At 47.7% G+C, this 23,224-nt stretch overlaps 1 pseudogene; it reads right to left on the reverse strand.

Moving 5' to 3' along the window:
* Positions 1-8,047: 8,047 nt before the first annotated feature.
* Positions 8,048-8,903, reverse strand: LOC144581564 (THO complex subunit 4 pseudogene; annotated as a pseudogene).
* Positions 8,904-23,224: the final 14,321 nt, after the last annotated feature.

Genomic DNA, 23,224 nt, shown 5'->3' on the forward strand with positions numbered 1-23,224 from the left:
AGGATGGTTTTGATTTCTTGACCTCTTGATCCGCCTGCCCTGGCCTCCCAAAGTGCTGGGATTACAGGTGTGAGTCACTGCGCCCGGCCTGTTCACATACACCTTTCTGCAGCTGCAGGCATATCTTAGAGCACCTGAAGAGAAAGGAGTGTGCTTATTAAGGCCCACTGTTTTATTGGGGCCCATTGTATCAGGGTGAAGTTTGGCAGTTACCGGAGAGACTCCCCCACCTCCTTCTGTGCCCGAGCTGTCTCCTCTGTGTTTACTGTCTGCTCTTTCTGGCTGTTTGTAGTTCGAAGAGAACTGATTTCTTTGAAATGCCTGACGTAGAAAGAGCTGGAACTTGAAGTGGCGATGTTTCTCCGAGATGACACTGCTCCTGCTCTGTCAGGGGTGAAGATAAAAAGAGGGTGTACATGGGAGACTGGAGCCCAGTGCCAGGAAAACAGGCAGCACTCAGTGAGTCCTAGCCAATGTCTTGCCCGGGCCTCCCTGGGCCAGGGCTCCACCCTTACCACACCACCCTGTTGAGGGGCACGGGCTCTCTGGGAGCTGGAGGAGCTCCCTGACCCTGCCCACAGGTGCCCTTGGAGAGCCAGGGGCAGCTCTTATGAAGACCCAGTTTCCTGAGTGCCCCCTCCATACAAATCCTCACTAGAACCAAAGTCCCCGAGAGGTTCTGGTGCAGACATCTGCTTGGAATTATCAGATTGGAGTCTGGATTTACCACTCAGTTGTGTGACATTGTACAAGTCACTTTACCTCTGAGCCTTGGTTTTGTCATGTGGAATGGGGGCTGAAATAGTGTCCCTGTCTGGGGACTGTGAGGAGTGACTAAGGTGGTGTTTCCCAGGCCCTGCTCAACACATGGTAAGGTGCTCACACCTTCTCCCTGCAGCACCTGGGAACTTAGAAGTCCCTCCTGGCTTCTGAGCAGGGGAGGATGACCTGGAGACCCTGGGGTCTTCCCCACAGCACCAAACACAGCACAGGGAAGGGAGGGTGGAGGTCATGCCCAGCACAGATGGACATGTCAGCAGAGCCTGCAGGGTCTGCCCAGCAGCAGGAGCTGGGGCTGGGGTGGGAGGTGGGTGGGAGGCTGCACCCTTGGACCAGGTGGACATGGGTATGTCCGGCCTCACTGAGAAGGCCACCAATTGGAGTGAGGCTGAGTGCAGGGATGGGAAGCCTTGGCTCTGGGTGTGTGTGTGACTTACAGGAAGAGGGAGACACATCCAGGAGCACAGCCCCATCCTGGCGACACTGGAGGCTGGACAGGTGGTTGGAAGCACTGATTCTGAGACTGGCTGTGCACCGTTAGTGAAGTGCTCAGTGCCTCCGTTTCACCATCTGCCAGCCGCTTCCCTCTGCTCCCAGGTGGGCTGTCAACATGAGAGGCAGGTCTACGATTTGCCTCCCTGCCCCTACTGTTGGCCTCTCCAAGGGCAGCTGCAGGGAGGAAGCTAGTGCCCACCAGCTGGCTCTGAGGGCAGTGCGGGGAAGGGTACTCGCCAGCCCATCACACCAAATATGCTGTCCCCTTTAACTTGCTCACAGGATGCCCAGCTTGGGCTCCCAGGGCGTGGCTGTTGGCACCTGAGGTCCACAAGCAGGTGGGACCTGCACAAAGATGGGGGCCTCAGCCCAGCCTCGAAGACCCCTGCCTTTACCCTCCCTGGGACCTGACTATGAACAGTGTGCCCAAGGCCTGAGGCCCTGGCTCCTGAGCACAAGAAATGAGCCTGCATGCCCATCAGAGATGCTGGGAGACTCAGAGAAAGCTCGTCCCTTCCTCCCACTAAACTATCCACCCCCTCCCGCTAAACCATCCACCCTCTCCCATTAAACCACCCACCTCCTCCCAGTTACCCATCCACCCCCTCCCACTGACCCATTACCTCCTCCCCTTGACACCTCTACCTCCTCTAACTGACCCATCCACCTCCTACCACTAAACCATCCACCCCCTCCCACCGACTCTTCCACCCCCTCCCACTGACCGTCCTCATTCCTTTGCCCACCTCACTTTTCCATTTTCCCTCCTGGGTTATCTTCTGAATTTCTTCCCCTCTCCCTGCCATCTCCCTACCCCTCCCTCCCTCTCTGTCTTCCTCCTCCTTTCCCCTCCACCCCTTTCCCCCAGCACTAGAGCTAGGCTAGCCACATCACTCAGTAGCTTCTGTGGTCTTCTCTGGGCCTCGGGCTCCTCCTCTGTGGATGGGAATGATACAGGTACTGCCTTGAGGGTAAAGCACAATGATGCATCAATGGGCTCGGCACACGGTGGTGTTTCCTGCCCCTCTCCCAGGGTTCCCTCTCCTCCAGGAGGCTGTCTAGCTGTGAGCTGGGCCAGTGGCATGGTGGGGAGTCTTCAGGGAGGCTCTGAGTGTGTCCTGGCTTTTTCATCTTGTGACCTTGGCAGGTTACCCAGAATTTCTGGGCCACAGTGGGAAGGCAGAGCTCCTTCTCCCCAAATTCCCATGTGATCAGTCAGTCCACACAGAGCCTTCAGTACAGGACTCCAGGCTGTCAGCACGGGCTGCCCTATCAGCCTCTAGCCTGTGAGCTGGAGGAGCTGAGGCCCAAGTGGCCAGTAGATGGTGCTAGAGTGGCACAGAAAGCCAGGGGGACCAAGACACAGACAGACTGGGCTTACCCCCTTCATAGGTGACAGCAGGCACCTCTGTGCTGTGTGGGGCTGGTGGCCAAACTTGAGACTGGCCTGCCAGAGCCCACAACTGTCTCCTGTGTTCTGGCTCAGCCACAGGCTTCTTGCTCTCCCCAGGCGATGCTCACTGTGCAAGATATATTCACATAGCCACAGCCGATGTCTGAGGTCACGCTGGGCACAGAAAGAGCAGCTATTGCGCTCCTCCCAGCTGCAAACCCTGGGAGTCTGTGAAAAAACAATGAGAAAGCCTCAGGGATATTTGTAATTTTATTTTTCCCAAGTGTACAGAATAGCGTAAAGCAAAAGGAGCAATAGTCTGCCTTGTATTTGGACTACTTAATTTATTTGTTTTTGTTTGTTTTTTTAGATGGAGTTTTGCTCTTGTTGCCCAGGCTGAAGTTCAACGGTGTGGTCTCGGCTCACTGCAACCTCCACTTCCTGGGTTCAAGCAAGTCTCCTGCCTCAGCCTCCCGAGTAGCTGGGATTACAGGCATGAGCCACCACGCCCAGCTAATTTTGTATTTTTAATAGAGATGGGGTTTATCTATGTTGGTCAGGCTGGTCTTGAACTCCCGACCTCAGGTGATCCACCCGCCTCTGCCTTCCAAAGTGCTGAGATTACAGGCGTGAGCCACCGCGCCTGGCCAGACTACTTAATTTGTAAAAAATAGGTTCATGTCGGGGAGAGATCCAAGATGGCCGACCACTAGCAGGTCGGACTGCAGTGAAAGCGCAGAGAACTAGACGATGCCACACTTTCAGATGAATTCTTGTTGCTCAAGGACCAGCAGATTCCCAGCGGAGGAGCCCCACGGGTCGCCAGCGCAACTCTTGCAGCCGGCGTTGCGGTTTTGCCGGTGCCCGGTCGCAGCCATTCTCGTTGCAGAGTAAACGGGACTGGTTCCCCTTTTGGCCGACGAGGTTTGGAGCTGATTGAAACAGGGATTCAGGAGGGAAGCCAGACTGGAGACTCCCGGACAGAAAAGCACCAGGAATCTTGATGCTGCTGTTTTAGCCGGTGCAGTGGGTTGCTCACATTTCGGCCCTGGGAATCGACAAGTTGGACTTCCACTAAGAGACCTAATTTGAAAGTCGGTAATCACAAAGATGACAGGTGGATAAATTTACAATGATGGGAAGAAACCAGCGTAAAAAGGCTGAGAATAATCAAAATCAGAATGCCTCTCCCTCTAAAGATGATCATAGTTCCTCATCAACAAGGGAACAAGGCCTGATGGAAAACGAGTGCATTCCATTAACAGACTCAGGCTTCAGAAGGTGGATAATAAGAAATTTCTGTGAATTAAAAGAACATGTTCTAGCCCAATGTAAAGAAACTAAGAACTTTGAAAAAAGATTTGACGAAATCCTAATGAGAAAAGACAATTTAGAGAGGAATATAAGTGAATTAATGGAACTGAAGAATACTATACGAGAACGCCAAGAAGTATGCACAGGTTTTAACAGTCGAATTGATCAAGCAGAAGAAAGAATATCAGAGGTTGAAGACCAACTTAATGAAATGAAACGAGAAGACAAGATTAGAGAAGAAAAAGTAAAAAGGAATTAGCAAAGTCTCCAAGAAATATGGGACTATGTGAAAAGACCTAATTTACTTTTGATAGGTGTACCTGAATGTCATGAAGAGAATGAATCCAAGCTGGAAAATATTCTTTAGGATATTATTCAGGAAAACTTTCCTAACCTAGTAAGGTGGGACAATACTCATCTCCAGGTAATACAGAGACCACCACAAAGATATTCCTTAAGTAGAGCAACCCCAAGACACATAATTGTTAGATTCATGAGGGTTGAAACAAAGGAGAAAATTCTAAGGGCAGCTAGAGAGAGGTCAGGTTATCCATAAAGGGAAGCCTATCAGACTTACAGCAGATCTCTCAGTAGAAACTCTACAAGCTAGAAGAGAGTGGGGGTTGATATTCAATATTCTCAAAGAAAAGAATTTTCAACCCAGAATCTCATATCCAGCCAAACTAAGCTTTATAAATGAAGGAAAAATAAAATTTTTCACGAACAAGCAAGGACTCAGAGATTTTATCACCACCGGGCCAGCTTTACAAGAGCTTCTGAAAGAAGCACTACACACAGAAAGGAACAACCAGTATCAGTTATCCCAAAAACTTACCAAAAGTTAAAGAGTACCTCCATAATGAAGTATTTATATCAACTAATGGGCAAAATAGCCAGCCAGCATTAAATGACAATATTAAACTCACAAATATCAATATTAATCCTAAATTTAAATGGATTAAATGCCCCAATCACAGACACGCAAACTGAATAAAAAGTCAAAACACATCGGCACTCTGTATCCAGATCCATCTCATAAGCAAGGACACACAAAGACTCAAAACAAAAGGTTGGAGAAAGACTCACCAATCAAATGGAGAGGAAAAAAAACAAAACAAACAAAAAACAAAAAAACAGGAGTTGTAACTTTCATCTCTGACAAAATAGACTACAATAGTAACCAAGACTAAAAGAAACAAAGAAGGACATTGCATAATGATAAAAAGATCAATGCAACAACAGGAGTCAATGATCATAAATATATATGTACCCAATATAGGGGCACCCAGATATATAAGACAAGTTTTCAATGACTTAAAGGGACTTGGACTCCCACACTAATAGCGGGAGACTTTGACACCACATTGTTAATATTTGACGGATCAACGAGATAGAAAATTAACAGAGACATTTATGATTTGAACTCAGACCTGGAACAAGTAAACTCAGTGAATATGTATAGAATTCTTCACCCCAGGTCCACAGAACATACATTTTTTTTTAGTATCACATTACACCTATTTTGAAAGTGACCACACAAATGGAAGCAAGTCACTCTTCAGCACTTGCACAGCATTTCACAGATTTAAACGAAATATTGGTTGGCTGTTTGTTTGTTATTTTCTTTCCTTATTCCTTCCTGTCTCCGCTGTTAAGCACAATCATCAGCATAAAAGAGGTTTTTAATACCTATTTCTAGATTGCATTCCAGCTTGGGCAATAGAGCAAGACTCCTGTTCTCTCTCCCCCTTTTCTCTTTCTCTTTCTTTCTAAAAAAAAAAGAACACATCAAAAAAATTATGCATAATGACCAAGTTGGATTTATCCCTGTCTCAACACAGTTTTTACCATGAAACAATGGTAAAGATGCTGAAGAGGCAACTTAAATACTGAGAGAATAGATTTACCAAACATAGTCTCTCTTAAACGTTTAATACCTAAAATATGTAAGGAATTCAAACAACTCAATAGCAAAAAATAATAATAACCTGGTTAAAAAATAGGTAAAGGACCTGAACAGACTTATCTCCAGAGAAGACATAAAAATGGCCAACAAGTACCTGAAAAGGTGCTCAACATCACTAGTCATCAGGGAAATACAAATCAAAACCACAATGATTTATCCACTAACGTGTTGGGATGCTTGTTACGAAAAAGTTAAGAGATAAGTACTGGTGAGGGTGTAGAGAAAAGGAAACACTTGTAACCTGTTGATAGGAATGCAGATTTATGTAGCCACTTTGGAAAACTTCACAGAGCTTCCTAAAAGAAATTCAATGTAGAACTACCATAAAAAAAAAAAATAGGTTCATGACCTCAGAGGCAGAGGTTGCAGTGAGCCGAGACTGCACCACTGCACTCTAGCCTGGCGACAGAGGGAAACTTCATCTAAAAAAAAAAAGAGGTTCATGTCTGGGAGGAGATGGAATAATGGAGTTAAAGAAACACAAGAGATTACAGGTGGTAAAACTTGTCATTGTGGTTTTAATTAGTATTTTTCTAGTGACTCATCATGTTGCACTTTTTTTAAGTGTTTATTTGCCAACTGTATGTCCTCTTTGATGAAATTCCTATACATACCCTTTGCATATTTTCTGATTAGATTATTGGTATTTTTAATGCTGAGTTCTGAGGGTTCCTTATTTAATTAATTAATTTATTTATTTGAGATGGAGTCTGACTCTGTTGCCAGGGCCAGGCCAGAGTGTACGTGGCATGATCTTGACTCTCTGCAACCTCTGCCTCCCAAGTTCAAGCGATTCACCTGCTTCAGCCTCCTGAGTAGCTGGGATTACAGGCAGGCGTCACTATACCTCGCTAATTTTTGTATTTTTAGTAGAGACAGGGTTTTGCCATGTTGGCCAGGCTGGTCTTGAACTCCTGAGCTCAGGTGATCTTCCCACCTCGGCCTCCCAAACTGTTGGGATTACAGAGTTCTTTACATGTTTTTAGATACAATTCCTTTGTCAGATATGTGACTTGCAAATATTAACTCCCAGTCTATAATTTGTCTTCGAATACGCCTACCAGTCTATCACTGAGCAAAAGTTAATTTTGATGAAGTCCAATTAATTGACGTTTCCTTTTATGGATAGCGCTTCTGGTGTCAAGTCTAAGAACTCTGCTAGATTGGCAGAGCTCTGCCTGAAGATTTTCTCCTATATTTTTCTTTTTTTTTTTTTGATGTCCTATAATTTTACATTTAAGTCCAAGATCCATGATAAGTTAAAAATTGTAAATGGGAAGGTTAGGTCAGGATTTTTTTGTGTGGGGCTTTTGCCAGATGAATGTATAATTGCTTCAGCACCATTTATTGAAAAGGTGACCACTTTTCCTCATTGAGCTGCTTTCTTCCTTCTTCAAAAATTAATTGAAAAAGCCACTCGAGGTGGGTTATGCCTGCAATCTGAGCACTTCGGGAGGTAGAGGCAAGATGATTACTTGAGGCCAGGAGTTCGAGACCAGCCTGGCCAACATGGCAAAACTCCATCCCTACTAAAAATACAAATTAGGGCCTGGCGAGGTGGCTCATGCCTGTAATCTCAGCGCCTTGGGAGGCATGGTGGTGTGCACCCGTAGTTCCAGCTACTCAGGAGGCTGAGGCGGGAGGATCGCTTAAGCCTGGGAGGCTGCCGAAAGCTGAGGCTGCAGTGTAGCCATAATTGCACCATTGCATTTCAGCCAAGGCAACAGAGTGAGACTCTGTCTCAAACAAAACAGTTATTTTTTTTCGTTTGTTTCTTTTTTTTTTGAAACAGAATCTTGCTCTGTCACCAGGCTGGAGTGCAGTGGCGAAATCTTGGCTCACTGCAACCTCAGCCTCCTGGGCTCAAGCAATTCTTCCGCCTCAGCCTCCAGAGTAGCTGGGACTAGAGGTGTGTGCCACCACACCCAGCTAATTTTTGTATTTTTAGTAGAGACAGGGTTTCACCATGTTGGCCAGGATGGTCTCCATCTCTTGACTTCGTGATCCGCCCATCTCAGCCTCCCAAAGTACTGGGATTACAGGAGTGAGCCACTGCACTAAGCCTGTTGGTTTCTTTTTTTGAGAAGTGTTGTTCTGTCACCCAGGCTGGAGTGCCATGGTGTGATCTCAGCTCACTGCAACCTCTGTCTCCTGGGTTCAAGCGATTCTCCTGCTTCCCATGTAGCTGAGACTACAGGTGCATGCCCCCACCCTCCAACTAGTTTTTTAATAGAGACGGAGTTTCACCATGTTGGCCAGGATGGTCTCAAACTCTTTACCTCGTGATCTGCCCTCCTCTGCCGAAAGCTGCTGCTTTAAATTCCTGCCGGCGCCTCTTCCTCTTCCCCGGGCGCCTCCATGGGTGCCTCTCCGGGTGCCTCCGCCACCACCAAAGCCTCCAGCGCCACGGTTTCTAGTCATGCCGCCTCTGTTTACGCTCCGTGCAGGTCTCCGCTGTATATCGATCTGTGATGTGACAAGCTGAATGTACATGTGGCGGCCATCCAGAGGGACACCGTTATACTGCTTCATGGCTTTCAGGGCGTCTGCCTTCCGCTCAAAGTGTACATCTGCTGTTCCTAAGCTGCGGCCAGAGCGGTCATAGTGCACAGCTGCCTTTTTCAGTGTTCCAAATTCAGCAGAGTTCCTGAATATCGGTGTCTGACACTCCAAAATCCAGGTTGGACACCAGCAGTTTCCCACCCGTCTCCTCCACGCCAGCACCACCCCCGAAGCCACCGTCGAAAAGATCGTGCTGCCACTGTAGGGCGCCGGTCGCTTCCTGGCGCCTTCGCCGACCGTGCCGCGGGCGATGGCCGGCCGGTTCCGGATGGGCCTGCCGCCTCGATTCACTCGCCGCGGCCTCCTCGCTGGCTCCGGTTCAGTTTAGTGATGTCGTCCAGAGACTTGTCCATTTTGTCAGCCATGGCGGGCGCGGAATCGGGCATCGGCTCCGAAATAAATTTAAAGAGCAATTGACCAGAACTAGAGAGAAGTGAGGGAGGGGTGGGTGTGGCTATATATCTTGGGGTGATGACACAGGTATCTTTTTTTTTTTTTTGAGGCAGGGTCTAGCTCTGTGACCCAGGCTATAGTGCAGTAATGTGATCATGGGTCACTCACTGCAGCCTCAACCTCATCTCAAGTGATTCTCCCACCTCGACCTCCCAAGTAACTGGGATTATAGGTATGTGCCACCATGCCCAGCTAGTATTTATTTATTTATTATTATTATTTTTTGAGACGGAGTTTCACTCTTGTTACCCAGGCTGGAGTGCAATGGCTCGATCTCGGCTCACCACAACCTCCGCCCCCTGGGTTCAGGCAATTCTCCTGCCTCAGCCTCCTGAGTAGCTGGGATTACAGGCACATGCCACCGTGCCCAGCTAATTTTTTTGCATTTTTTAGTAGAGATGGGGTTTCACCATGTTGACCAGGATGGTCTCGATCTGTTGACCTCGTGATCCACCCGCCTCGGCCTCCCAAAGTGCTGGGATTACAGGCTTGAGCCACCGCGCCCAGCCAGAATTTTTTATTTTTTGTAGAGATAGCGTCTCACTGCATTGCCCAGGTTGGTCTTCAACTTCTAGCCTCAAGTGATCCTCCTGCCTCAGCCTCCAAAGTGTTGGGATTACAGGTGTCAGCCACTGTGCCTGGCCCAGGGAAGTATATTGATTGTGGTGGTGGACACCTGAAGCTGCATGTAACAAAGTTGCACAGAGAGCCCCTCTTCCCACACACACACACAAACGAGTGCATGTGAAACTGGTGAAATCTAAATAAACTCCATGGTTTGAACCAATGTCAACTTTCTGGGTTTGAGATTGTATTATAGTGGGCAAGTACAGTGGCTCATCCCTGTAATCTCAGCACTTTGGGAGGCCGAAGCTGGTGGATTACTTGAGCTTGGGAGATCCAGACCACCGTGGGCAACATGGTGAAATCCCATCTATACCAAAAATAAAAATAAAAGGCTGGGTGTGGTGGCTCACATCTGTAATCCCAGCACTTTGGGAGGCCAAGGCAGGCAGATTGCCTAAGGTCGGGTGTTTGAGATCAGCCTGGCCAACACGGTGAAACCCCATCTCTACAAAAAATACAATAATTAGCTGGGCATGGTAGTGTGTACCTGTAGTCCCAGCTACGCAGGAGGTTGAAGCATGAGAATAGTTTGAACCTAGGAAGCGAAGGTTGTAGTGAGCTGAGATTGCGCCACCGCACTCCAGCCTGGGTGATAGAGCGAGACTCCATCTGAAAAAAAAGAAAAAAAAAAGAGAGAGAGAAAGAGATTGTATTATAGTTACACAAGATATTAATTTTAAGGAAGCACACCCTTCTTTTCTTTTCTTTTTTTTTTTTTGAGACAGAGTGTTGCTTCGTCGCCAGGCACCAGGCTGGAGCACAGTAGTGGGATCTCAGCTCACTGCAACCTCTGCCTCCTGGGTTCAAGTAATTCTCCTGCCTCAGCCTCCCGAGTAGCTGGGACTACAGGCGTGCGCCACCACAACCAGCTAATTTTTGTATTTTTAGTAGAGACAGGTTTTCACCATGTCGGCCAGGATGGTCTCCATCTCTTGACTTCATGGTCCACCTGCCTCGGCCTCCCAAAGTGCTGGGATTACAGGCATGAGCCACCACGCCCGGCCCCTTCTTTTCATATATCATCCCATTCTCACCCTTTCCCCAAGGGGGTGACCCAAAGGCTTACATGCCAGTATGGCTTCTGTGGTCCAAAGTCTATGAGTTAAAAGATCACCTGCCTCCAGCACATGCAATGTATGACTAGCATTAGGAATAGAACAACTGCAGCAAACAAAAAAGCAATGTAATTCAGAAAATGGGAGGATGGTGGCGTCACAGCAGTGGCTGCTCCATGCCTGTCTGCTTTTCCTTCCCTCTGCCGTCCCTCTGCTCTGGAGGTAGAGGGAGTTATGGGTCAGCCCATCTGGGAACCCTTTGCCCATTGACTGAAAATGATATTGTCCCTGCTTTCTAGAAAGTTTATTTTCTTTCACGGTCACATTGGACTTGGGAATTACACCACCTGCTTCCTACTAGTGTAAGTTTGGGGGGTTGGGTGTTGCCTTTGAGGTTAAGTAATTATGTAATTGCAGGCCATATTTGTGGGTTTTTTCTTTTTTTCTTTTTGAGACAGAGCCTTTCTCTGTTGCCCAGGCTGGAGTGCAGTGGTGGGATCTTGTCTCACTGCAACCTCTGCCTCCTGGGTTTAAGCAATTCTTTTGCCTCAGCCTCCCAAGTACCTGGGATTATAGGCCCGTGCCACCACACCTGGCTAATTTTTTTATTTTTAGTAGAGACGAGGTTTCTCCATGTTGGTCAGGCTGATCTCGAACTCCCGATCTCGTGATCCACCTGCCTTGGCCTCCCAAAGTGATGGGATTACAGGTGTGAGCCACTGCACCCAGCCCTAACTCTCACATTTCTTAAGTAAGGTGAGTCCACAGATCTCTTTCCCTGAATTCTATCCACAGATCCCGTAGTGGTCCATGGACCCCAGAGTAAGAATCCCTGCCCTAGGGGATGACAGGACCATAAGAGGAAGGGACCTGGGTCCCTGAATCAAACAGAGGAAGTCACCTGCTGAATTGGAATGCTTCAATGGACAGCTAGCAAAAAATAAACTGATAATGTAGCAACCCACAGATTTTGTTTGTATCTGTTCATTAGAGCAGTGAGTGTTACCCTGAGCCAATAAATTCCCATTTCTGCTTAAATCGCTTTAAATCACATTCTACTATAGAAACTGAATGAGTTCCAATAAATTCAGACAGTGGCCCATGAATCAAGTTATGCCTGAAGAAACCTGGGAGTCCTGTTCGGGGCTCCTAGATAAAACCTCGTGTCCCCTCCATCTTCCGGAGGACCTACATCTCCTGCATCTCTTCAGCTCCACTGATGTTCCCCTTGGAGACCCTGCATGGGGGTTCTGGACTGATCCACTGCCTGCAGAGGCAGGTGGGCTGATGTGGGGCCACAGTTCAGTGTGCAATGCCCTTTTGGGTGTCCTTGAGGCAACCGCCACCCCTCAGCTGGAGTGTTGTGGCATTCTGGGGGACAGTCAGGTCAGTTTTTGGAAATTTTTTTTTTTTTAAAGCCATGGTTTCTCCATGTTGATCAGGCTGTTCTCCAACTCCCAACCTCAGGTGATCCACCCGACTCAGCCTCCCAAAGTGTTGGGATTACAGGTGTGAGCCACCATGCCCAGCTCAGTTTTTGGAAACTTAATAAGTCTTGTGTTAACCTGCCAGGAACAAGAGTCACCGTGCCCTAAATTCTCCAAGGGCAATCTCCACAATAAATGCCTGTTTAGGCTGCACACGGTGGTGCACACCTGTAATCCCAGCTCTTTGGGAGGCCAAGGTAAGCAGATCATCTGAGGTCAGGAGGTCAGGAGTTCAAGACTAGCTTGGGCAACAAGGAAGAAACCCATCTCAACTGTAAATTAAAAAATTAGCTGGGCATGGCAGCGCGTGCCTGTGATCCCAGCTACTCGGAAGGCTTAGGCAGGAGAATCACTTGAGCCCCAGGCAGTGGAGGTTACAGTGACTTGAGGTTACACTACTGCACTCCAGCCTGGGCGACAGAGGGAAACTCTGTCTCAAATAAATAAAAATTAAAATAAAAAAAAAAATGCCTGTCCTAAGTCAGCCTCCTGCTCAGGCCAGTACCTCATATCCTATAATAAGTAGCAGGGCAACTCAAAATGTTTTTCTCCCAAGGGAGTATCAGTGATTAATCTGCCTGCAGGCACTGGCGTCTAGGGGCATCTCCCTGGAACTCCACCCTGGCCAGGCACGGCAGCCAAGCAGACCCACCCTCCAGCCACTCACGCCCAAGCCCTGTGCTACCCCAATGCCCCTGCCTCTCACACCACACACCTGACCAGCAGAAACTCCTAGGGGGAGTATGATCAATACAATACAGACTGTCTAAACTGCCTAGAGCTTTCCTTGCTTTTTTTTCTTCCAGATTGACAATGGGACGCATTGGTTTAAATTTAGAGGTTAATTTATCTCAAACACTGTCTGGTCATTGAAGAAAAACACACAGCATATGATTTGAAATGCGCTTAATATGCTGTTTAAAAATAAATTTGTCCTGTTTCTAGGCCTTTTAGACACCCCGTATTAAGCCTTAAGTCAAACAGCCCTAAAAGCTGCCCTGTCTCTATCTGGACTTCTCGTCATGAGAGTCAGTAACTGTGGCGGGTTTGTTATTTAAGGCCAGCGCATGGTAATCAATTCAAATGCTTGTCTCTGGGGAGTGTGGCTAGAATAGGGACAGGGATGAGATATCCACTTCCTTCTTCATGACTTTCTGCTTCTTAAGTTTTACTAATTTTTTTAACTTTTTTTTTTAGAGGCAGGGGATGGTCTCGATCTCCTAACCTCATGATCCTCCTGCCTTGGCCTCCCAAAATGCTGGGATTACAGGCGTGAGCCACCACGCCCAGCCTAAGTTTTACTATTTTATTTTATTTTTTGAGACCGAGTCTCACTGTTGCCCAGGCGAGATCTTGGCTCACTGCAACCTCCGCCTCCTGGGTTCAAGCGATTCTCCTACCTCAGCCTCCCAAGTAGCTGGGATTCCAGGCGTGCCCCATCATGCCCAGCTAATGTTTGTATTTTTAGTAGAGATGGGGTTTCATCATGTTGGCCAGACTGGTCTCGAACTCCTGACCTCAGGTGATCCGCCTGCCTTGGCCTCCTAAAATGCTGGGATTATAGACATGAGCCACCACGCATGGCCAGTTTTACCTTTTTAAAAATCATGACTGCAGGCCAGGCTTGGTGGCTCACATCTGTAATCCCAGAAATTTGGGAGGCCGAGGTGGGTGGATCACCTGAAGTCAGTGTTAAAACTGTCGCTCTGAATGAAGAGACACCCCCCCAACACCAAACAAGCTTTGTGCGAGCAATATGGCTGTTTATTCACCTGGGTGCAGGTGGACTGAGGCCGAAAAGGGCATTAGCAAAGGGCGGTGGGGTAGGATTTGATTTTATAGGTTTGGGGTGGGCAGCGGAAAGTTACAGAAGTTATTTTAGGGCGGTATTTTGCAAGCTGGGAGGGGTTCCTAGGGTGTGGAGTCACGAGGTTGACCAAGGCCAATTACAAAGTCCAGTGACCTTATCAATTAGGGCGGGAATAAGGAACAATAGAGAATATCTCAAAATTGGCTGGGCTCAGTGGCTCATGCCTGTAATCCCAGCACTTTGGGAGGGTGAGGCGGGTGGATCACCTGAGGTCAGGAGTTTGAGACCAGCCTGGCCAACATGGTGAAACCCTGCCTCTAAAATAAATAAATAAATAAAAATAAATAAATAATTAAAGAGAATGTCTCAAAGTTAAGTAGGTGCCTTGGGGGTTGATCATTTCTTCAGTCTTCCAGTTACTTTAGACTTTCCAGGAACTCTTCTGGAGTGTCCGTGCAGGTCACAGAGGTTAACATGGCATCCATGACACTGTCAGTTAGCCTAAAAGAACTTACAGTCAGAAGTTTGAGACCAGCCTGGCCAACATGGTGAAACCCTGTCTCTACTAAAAATACAAAAATGAGCCGGGCATGGTGGTGGGTGCCTGTATAGTCCCAGCTATTTGGGAAGCTGAAGTGGGAGAATCGCTTGAATCCGGGAGGCAGAGGTTGCAGTGAGTTGGGATCGTGTCGATGCACTCTAGTCTGGGCAACAGAGTGTGACTCTGTCTCAAAATAAAAATATCATGACTATAAATTATTTTTTAATGACAAAAAAAGGTGGTTTAACCTTTAAAAGGTAGGGCCTGGTGTGGTGGCTCACGCCTGTAATCCCAACACTTTGGAAGGCTGAGGAGGAAGGATCACTTGAGCCCAGGAGGTTGAGGCTGCAGTGAGCTCTGATCAAACCACTGGCAGAGGAAGATCCCATCTCTTAAAAAAACAAGAAGCATCCGGTATAGTCATGATGCTGTGTTAGAGACTAATGAAAAATAAGTTGAAAAGAGAGAAAAAAAAAAACAAAAAGTAAAACCAGAAATAAAACCAGATTGGCTGCCTTTTCCCCTTCCCACCAATTCTCTATAGTGAAGTCTTTGGGGAGTGCGTCTGAGCTCTGCATGGGAAACCCCGTCTCCACATTCTGAGACCTCGAGGCATCTTCTTGACTCCACATACTGAGTTTGAGGCCAGGACAACACAGGTGCCCAAGGAAGCAGCTGGCAAGACGCCTGTGCCATGTAGGTGGAGGCTTGACAGAGCATGGACCTCAGGCCTCTGCCTCTTTCTTCCTTGATGCTTCTATTCCTCTCTTCCAGCAATGGCATCCCAGATTTTTCTCTGACTACCCCCATCAACTGTTTTGTTTTGTTTTTTTTTTGAGAAGAAGTTTTGCTCTTGTCGTCCAGGCTGGAGTGCAATGGCATGATCTTGGCTCACTGCAACCTCTGCCTCCCAGGTTCAAGGATTCTCCTGCTTCAGCCTCCCAAGTAATTGAGATTATAAACGTACACTACCACGCCTGGCTAATTTTTTGTATTTTTAGTAGAGACAGGGTTTTGCCATGTGGGCCAGGCTGGTCTTGAACTCCTGGTGTCAAGTGATCTGCCTGCCTCAGCCTCCCAAAATGCTGGGATTATAGGCATGAGCCACCACGCCCAGCCCCCTTCAAATCTTTCCATGTATGCTTGCGTGCAGCTGAAGATGACCTGCCCCCATGATTAGGGCATGTGACTTCTTCCTGATGGGTGTATGACACACACCAGAGCACGGTGTTTGATTTGGAGCTGGAAATGAGAGTCAGGGCTAGGGCTGCTGTTTGACCTGGTGTGGTGGCTCACGCCTCATTTGGGGGATGAGCATCATTTTGGGGAGGCTCTCTTTCCTGCCAGGCTTGAACCTTGGAGGAGCTGGTATCACTTTTACTTGAATATGGTACCTGATGACAAAGTCACCATGGAGGTAAGCAGAACCAAGTGGCATTAGCTCCCAGATCAAGCCACACCTGCAGCTAGTGTACTCTTCCTGGTCTCATAAAGCTATCTGAGCCGACTAATTCCTTTGACCCCCTCTTAAAGCTGTTTGAGTTAGGTTTTCAACCAATTGCAGGCTAATACAATGGGGTAAGGGACAAAGGATAACAAGGGTAAGAAATGATTGGGATCAGAAACTGCATCTAGGATACCAGGCCCTATCTAAGGAAAATTGTGGTCTGCAAGCCTCAAGTCCAGAGAAGGGAAGACAGATGGCCAGGATGTGTCCATGTCTCTAGCACTGCATGGCAGTGAGAAATTTTGGTCATCAATGCTGATCTCTGGCCACCAGAGGAGAGGTCCAACTGTTAGAGCTGAATGGCTCCACAGGCCTGTATTTAGACTCACCAAACAACCTCTGAATGGCTTTGCTTCCCTCTAGAATGTGCTTTTCTACTAGTAGACAGTTTGTCACATGGCTGTTCAGTTTGTCTTACAAATAAACCTTGGGACCTGCTTCATTCATCAGTCTCCTGTGAATTTTGGTTCTTATGGTCAGTCTCTAATCAGCACTGCATATCTCTCTCTAGGTTATGGTCAATATCATCTCTGTTCATTTTCTTTTGCCTATAACAGAATCTTTCTCTCTCTTTATTTTATTTTATTTTTTTGAGATAGAGTCTTGCTTTGTTGCCAGGCTGGAGTGTAGTGGTGTGATCTTGGCTCACAGCAACCTCTGCCTCCTGGGCTAAAGCAATTCTGTCTCAGCCTCCCTAGTAGCTGGGACTACAGATGTGCACCACACACCCAGTTAATTTTTGTATTTTTAGTAAAGACGGGGTTTCACCATGTTGGCCAGGCTGGTTTCAATCTCTTGACCTAATGATCATCCCACCTCAGCCTCCCAAAGTGCTGGAATTACAGGTATGAGCCACCGCACCCAGTTCACAGAATATCTTACGCTGGGTAGTTTATATAAAAAAGGAATTTCTTTTTCTTTCTTTCTTTCTTTTTTTGAGACAGAGTCTCACTCTGTTGCCAGGTTGGAGTGCAGTGGCAGGATCTTGGCTCACTGCAACCTTCACTTCTCAGGTTCAAGCAATTCTCCTGCCTCAGCCTCCTGAGTAGCTGGGGCTACAGGCACACCATGATGCCCAGCTAATTTTTGTATTTTTAGTAGAGATGGAGTTTCACTATGTTGGCCAGGAGGGTCCCAATCTCTTGACCTCATGATCTACCTGCCTTAGCCTCCCTAAATGCTGGGATTACAGGTGTAGGTCACCACACCCAGCCAAAAAGGAATTTATTTCTTACAGTTCTGGAGACTGAGAAGTCCAAGGTCAAGGGGCCACATCTGGTGAGTGCTTTCCTGTTGGTGGGGACTCCCTGCAGTCCCAAAGCAGCACAGTGGGTCACATGGCTACCAGGCTGGGTATGTGGAGGTGCTAGCTCAGGTCCTTCTTCCTCTTCCTACAAAAGCACCAGTTCCTTTCCCATGATAATCAATTAATCCATTAACCCATTAATTGATCTATGAATAAATTAATTTATTCACGTGGGCTGAATTTTACCTCAGTTAAAAGAAAATAGGGTAACCTAACCTTGAGAACATTATCATAGAAGCTTTGAGGAATTATTTAGCTTTATATATATGTGTTGTGAAATTCAAATACTTATTTCCCATAGACTCTTATTCATGTATGTGTAAGAGACAGAGAGTGAGTCAGAGACAGAGTTTTAGATGATTTGAAAAAAATAAACTATGGGCTGGGCATGGTAGCTCACACCTGTAATCCCAGCACTTTGGGAGGCTGAGGCAGGTGGATCACAAAGTCAGGAGTTCAAGACCAGCCTGGCTAATATGGTGAAACTCCGTCTCCACTAAAAATACAAAAATTAGCCAGGCATGGTGGTGCACACCTTCGGTCCCAGCTACTCAGGAGGCTGAGGCAGGAGACTCGCTTGAACCTAGGAGGCAGAGGTTGCAGTGAGCCGAAATTGCACCTCTGCACTCCAACCTGGGTAATAGAGCAAGACTTGGCCTCAAAAAAAAAAAAGAAAAAGAAAAAAAGAAACTTAGATTTTTATATATTGTTGGTGGAAATAAACTGGTACAGCCTTTTGAATGAGCCATTTGGTGATATCTACCAAAACCCAGTAAATTCTTTTGTAGAGATGGGGTTTTGCTATGTTGTTCAGGCAGGTCTCAACCTCCTGAGCTCAAGCAATCTGCCAGCCTGGGTAGAGTCCCGATGACCCAATCACCTCTTAAAGGCCTTACCTCTCATTACTGCGCCATCCCCGAAACCATTCTGCCCTCTAGGCCCTCTAGGCCTCAGAGCCTGTGACAGCAGGGGACGCCTCAAAGACTTCTAAAATGCCTTAGAGGTCTTCCTTCCATTCTCTTTGATGATCCTTTTTCTCTGTACTAATCTTAGTGAAAGACCACTGGGCCACCCTTGGTTTCTGCTTCTGAACACACATTTTCACTCTACACGACCGGGCTGAGTTTTCCAAATTTGTCTGCTTTGCTTCTCTTTTGTTAATTCTGTCTTCATGACTGCTGGAGGGGACATATATTCAAACCATAGCAACATTCTCCATCAGTCCTGGGTTGGAATTCCAGTGCTCCAGTGTTTGAGTGACAGACACCATAGCAACAGCAACAATTATGGCCATGACCCGGGTGTCCATTTTCATTATTCAACCACCCATCGGAAGCCCTTCTCTCAGGGTTAACAGGAATCCTGGACAGAAACATCGTTACAATTAAGCATTAATCAGGCAGCACTTTGACCCACTTCCTTATAACAGTAAGTCATGTAGCTCTAGACACTGACCATGTGCAGCCCCTTTGTTCCTACAAACAGGATTTCTGACGTTAGAGTCTTAAGGCTTTTGTTTAAGAATCAAACAAAAGCAGCCAGGCACTGTTGCTCACGCCTGTAATCCCAGCACTTTGGGAGGCAAAGGCCGGTAGATTGCTTGAGGCCAGGAGCTGGAGACCAGCTTGGGCAACATGGTGAAACCTCATCACAACAACAATTATCTGGGTGTGGTGGTGTGTCCCTGTAGTCCCTCACTCCAGAGGCTAAGGTGGGAGGATCACCTGAGCCCAAGGAGGTTGAGACTGCAGTGAGCTGTGATCATGCCACTGCACTCCAGCCTAGGTGACAGTGAGACCCTGTCTCTAAAATAAAATAAAATGAATAAATAAATATAGGCTGGACGCAGTGGCTCATGCCTATAATCCCAGCACTTTGGGAGGCTGGGCGAGTGGATCAAGAGAGTTTGAGACCAGCCTAGTCAACATGATGAAACCCAGTCTCAACTGAAAATACAAAAATTAGCTGGGCGTGGTGGCATGCTCTGTAATCCCAGCCACCCAGGAGGCTGAGGCAGGAGAATTGCTTGAACCTGGGAGGCAGAGCTTGCAGTGAGCTGAGATCTCACCATTGCACTCCAGCCTGGGCGACAGAGCAAAACTTGGTGGGACACAGGGGGTCAGGCCTGTAATCCAGCACTTTGGGAGATCGGGGCAGGCGGATAACAAGATCAGGAGATTGAGACCATCCTGACCAATATGGTGAAACCCTGTCTCTGCACAAAATACAAAAATTAGCTAGGTGTGGTGGCAAATGCCTGTAATACCAGTTACTCAGGAGGCTAAGGAAGGAAAATCGCTAGAACCCAGGAAGCAGAGGTTACAGTGAGCCGAGATCACAGCACTGCACTCTAGCCTGGTGACAGAGTGAAACTCTATCTCAAACAAACAAAGAAACAAACAAAAAGCAAAGACAAAGCAAGACTCTGTCTCAGGGGAAAAAAAAAAAAGAACAAAAATAAATAAAATACATATATAGGAGGCTGAGGCAGGAAAATCGCTTGAACCCAGGAGGCAGAGGTTGCAGTGAGCTGAGATTGCGTCACTACACTCCAGCCTGGGCGACAGAGCAAGATTCCATCTCAATCAATCAGTCAATCAATAAGAAGTACTCAAGCAGAACCTGAATTCCAGCAGAACAGCTGATGCCAACCAGTTTGAAGACCCCCCAACCCCCACCCAAAGGAACCAAATCAGCATGAGAACACCCTGCTTCACCCTGCTCTCCTTGACAAACCAACAATCTCCACTCTTCGGCCCACTCTAAAACCCTTGAAAACCCTAGCTGCAAACTCAACAGGGAGGCAGATTTGGTTTCCTCCAGTCTCCATGTCCTGTGGTCCTAGGATTAAACCTTTTCCTCTGCTGCAGCCCGCTGTCTTGGTGCACTGACTTGCTGTGCACATCTGATGATGACCCTATTCTGGTCATGTATCCATCTTTGCAATGCATTTACAGAGTCAAATTAGAATTATTTTGGTTCTAAGCTACAGAAGCCAAACTCAAACTAATTTAAGCAAAAATGAATAAATAAATACAGTATTGGTGTGTATACTTGGAATAGGTCACATGCTAAAGGGAAAAACTAGTGAAATCAAGTTGTCAGGACTTTACTCTGAGACTCCACATCTTCATCACTGTCTCATCTCTCCCTGTGGTGAGGAAGATGGTGCTGGCTGCCAGCAATTCATGCTGTCTTAGCTTAGTACATCTCAATCCCAGATGGCTCCTGCTTTGGTACTGCCTGGCTGCAGTAGAAACAAGGCCCAGGTCAGGCCAGTGAGAGCCCGCCCTGGGTCTTTGGCTGGAACCATTAGGAAAGAAGTACCTTCTCTAAGTGGAGAAGCTGGTAGAATCTAAGCCTGCAGGTATTGGTGGCATCTTTTCTGCCTGTGTGAGACCAGGAGAGAGAGAGTGAAGAGCAGGGTGGAGGGTGGGAGGTGAGATCGATTCTTGATTCCACCTTGCAATGTCTGAATGGTTCAGCCATGTGACACTTGGATATGTCAATTCCCTCTTTTTTACAAAGCCTATTGAGTTGTGAGTTTCATAACTTGCAATGGGAGGCCTAATGTGAGGGACACTTTGATCTGGGTCTGAAAGGGTGAATAAGCATTTTGCAGGGTTATTTTCAGATATGCAGAAAGAACAGGGCACGCACAGCAGAGCCACCATTGAACCCTCCTGGTGGTAGCAAGTCTCCCCAGAGGGCTCCAGTAAGTCCACCCGCCCTGCATGTGCACACGGCTCTCCACAGCTCCTGAATCTGGCTTGGGCTGTGCCTGCTTTAATTAGCAGAATACTGCAGTGGCCTTCTTCAGAAGCCTTGGCAGCTTTGGTTTCCTCTTGGAGCCCCTGGTTGTCATGTAAGAAGTGCAGGATGACCTCCTGCTGGAGAGAGGAGTCACACACAAAGGCTGAAGGATAGGATGAGACACTGCAGGGGGAGGCCTCATTAGGGGGCACTGAGGTGCCAGATGTTCAACACCCAGCTGCCACCTATGGCACAGGCATGAGGCCCCAAGGGAGAGTATCAGACTCATGAGATACAGTAAAACTGTTGCTTTATGCTACTGAGTTTTTTGATGTGCAACAAGACCTCCCCTCCTCCATATACACCATGCCAGTCACAAGGGAATAGCTCCCTCTGTTTTTTTTTTTTTTTAAATACAGAGTCTTGCTCTGTTGCCCAGGCTGGAGTGCCATGGTGCAACCTTAGCTCACTGCAACCAACCTCTGCCTCATGGATTCAAGTGATTCTCATGCCTCAGCCTCCCAAGTAGCTGGGATTATAGGTGCCTATCACCAAGCCTGGCTAATTTTTTTGTATTTTTAGTGGAGATGGGGTTTTGCTATGTTGGCCAGGCTGGTCTCCAACTCCTGGCCTCAAGTGATCTGCCCGCCTTTGCCTCCCAAAGTATTGGGATTAAGGTGTGAGTTACCTCGACCGGCCAAGAGTAGCTCCCTCTGGCCCTACAAATTACAAAAAAAAAGCACCAAGCCTGGAGCACAGGCGGCCAGGGCACTCACACAAGCAGGAGAGGCCCTGCAGGATGACTGTCCCATCGGCCCTTCAGCCTGGATGCTCTGTACAGCACAGGGCTGCATGACTCCCTCTGCCTGGGGTTGGAGGAGGCTCTGGAGGGATGGCCACAGGCAGCTTGCTGGTCTGCAGGTGTTCTTCCTGACTCCTGGGCTTTTGCATTGCCCTCCTTTTGCACAGTGTCCTGTGGCCCTAGAGGCATGGGCTGTCACTACTGATGTCATGGCAGTGCCAAGGAATGACCATCCCAACACCATGCTGGGGAGAGGGAGATCATCTTGATCTTTTATTTTTTTTAATTTAATTTTTTCTTTTTCTTTTTTTTTGAGACGGAGTTTCGCTCTTGTTACCCAGGCTGGAGTGCAATGGCGCGATCTCGGCTCACCGCAACCTCCGCCTCCTGGGTTCAGGCAATTCTCCTGCCTCAGCCTCCCGAGTAGCTGGGATTACAGGCACACGCCACCATGCCCAGCTAATTTTTTGTATCTTTAGTAGAGACGGGGTTTCACCATGTTGACCAGGATGGTCTTGATCTCTTGACTTTGTGATCCACCCGCCTCGGCCTCCCAAAGTGCTGGGATTACAGGCGTGAGCCACCGCGCCCAGCTTTCTTTTCTTTTTTAAAGATGGGTTTCACCATGTTGGCCATGCTGGTCTTGAACTCCTGACCTCAGGTGATCCACCCACCTTGGCCTCGAAAAGTGCTAGGATTACAGGCGTGATCCACCGGGCCTGGCCCATCTTGATCTTTGAGCAGCTTTTGTCCCTCATCCTTTCCTTGCCCTTCCAGCCAGGTCTCCACCATCCCAGACTACAAGAACCCATTTCCCACATCCCCAGCTCAAAACAGCCTTCAATGAAGTAGAAGCTTTGGTTTGTTGCTACTGTTGGTTCCTGGAACCTGTCTCACTCTCATTTCTTTAGGGTTGATTTTCCAGGAAGCAGTTAGCAACCTATCCTAGTCTGCCACATAGGTGGGCAGGCAGATATTCATTTTCCTACCCTTTAGCACATACCTCGAATTTTTTTTTTTTTTTTTAGACGGAGTCTTACTCTGTCTCCAGGCCGGAGTGCAGTGGCAAGATCTCGTTTCACTGCAACCTCGCCTCCCAGGTTCAAGCGATTCTCCTGCCTCAGCCTCCCGAGTAGCTAGGATTACAGGCGCCCGCCACCACGCCCAGCTAATTTTTTGTAGTTTTGGAAGAGACGGGATTTCGCCATGCCTGTCAGGCTGGTCTCAACTCCCGATCTCAGGTGATCCGCTCGCCTCGGCCTCCCAAAGTGCTGGATTACAGGTGTGAGCCACCGCACCCGGCCAAAAATACAAAAAAATTAGCCAGATGTGGTGGCGGGCGCCTGTAGTGTAGTCCCAGCTACTCGGGAGGC

This window comes from Callithrix jacchus, chromosome 2 (assembly GCF_049354715.1).
Source record: "Callithrix jacchus isolate 240 chromosome 2, calJac240_pri, whole genome shotgun sequence".
NCBI classification, from domain to species: Eukaryota; Metazoa; Chordata; class Mammalia; order Primates; family Cebidae; genus Callithrix; species Callithrix jacchus.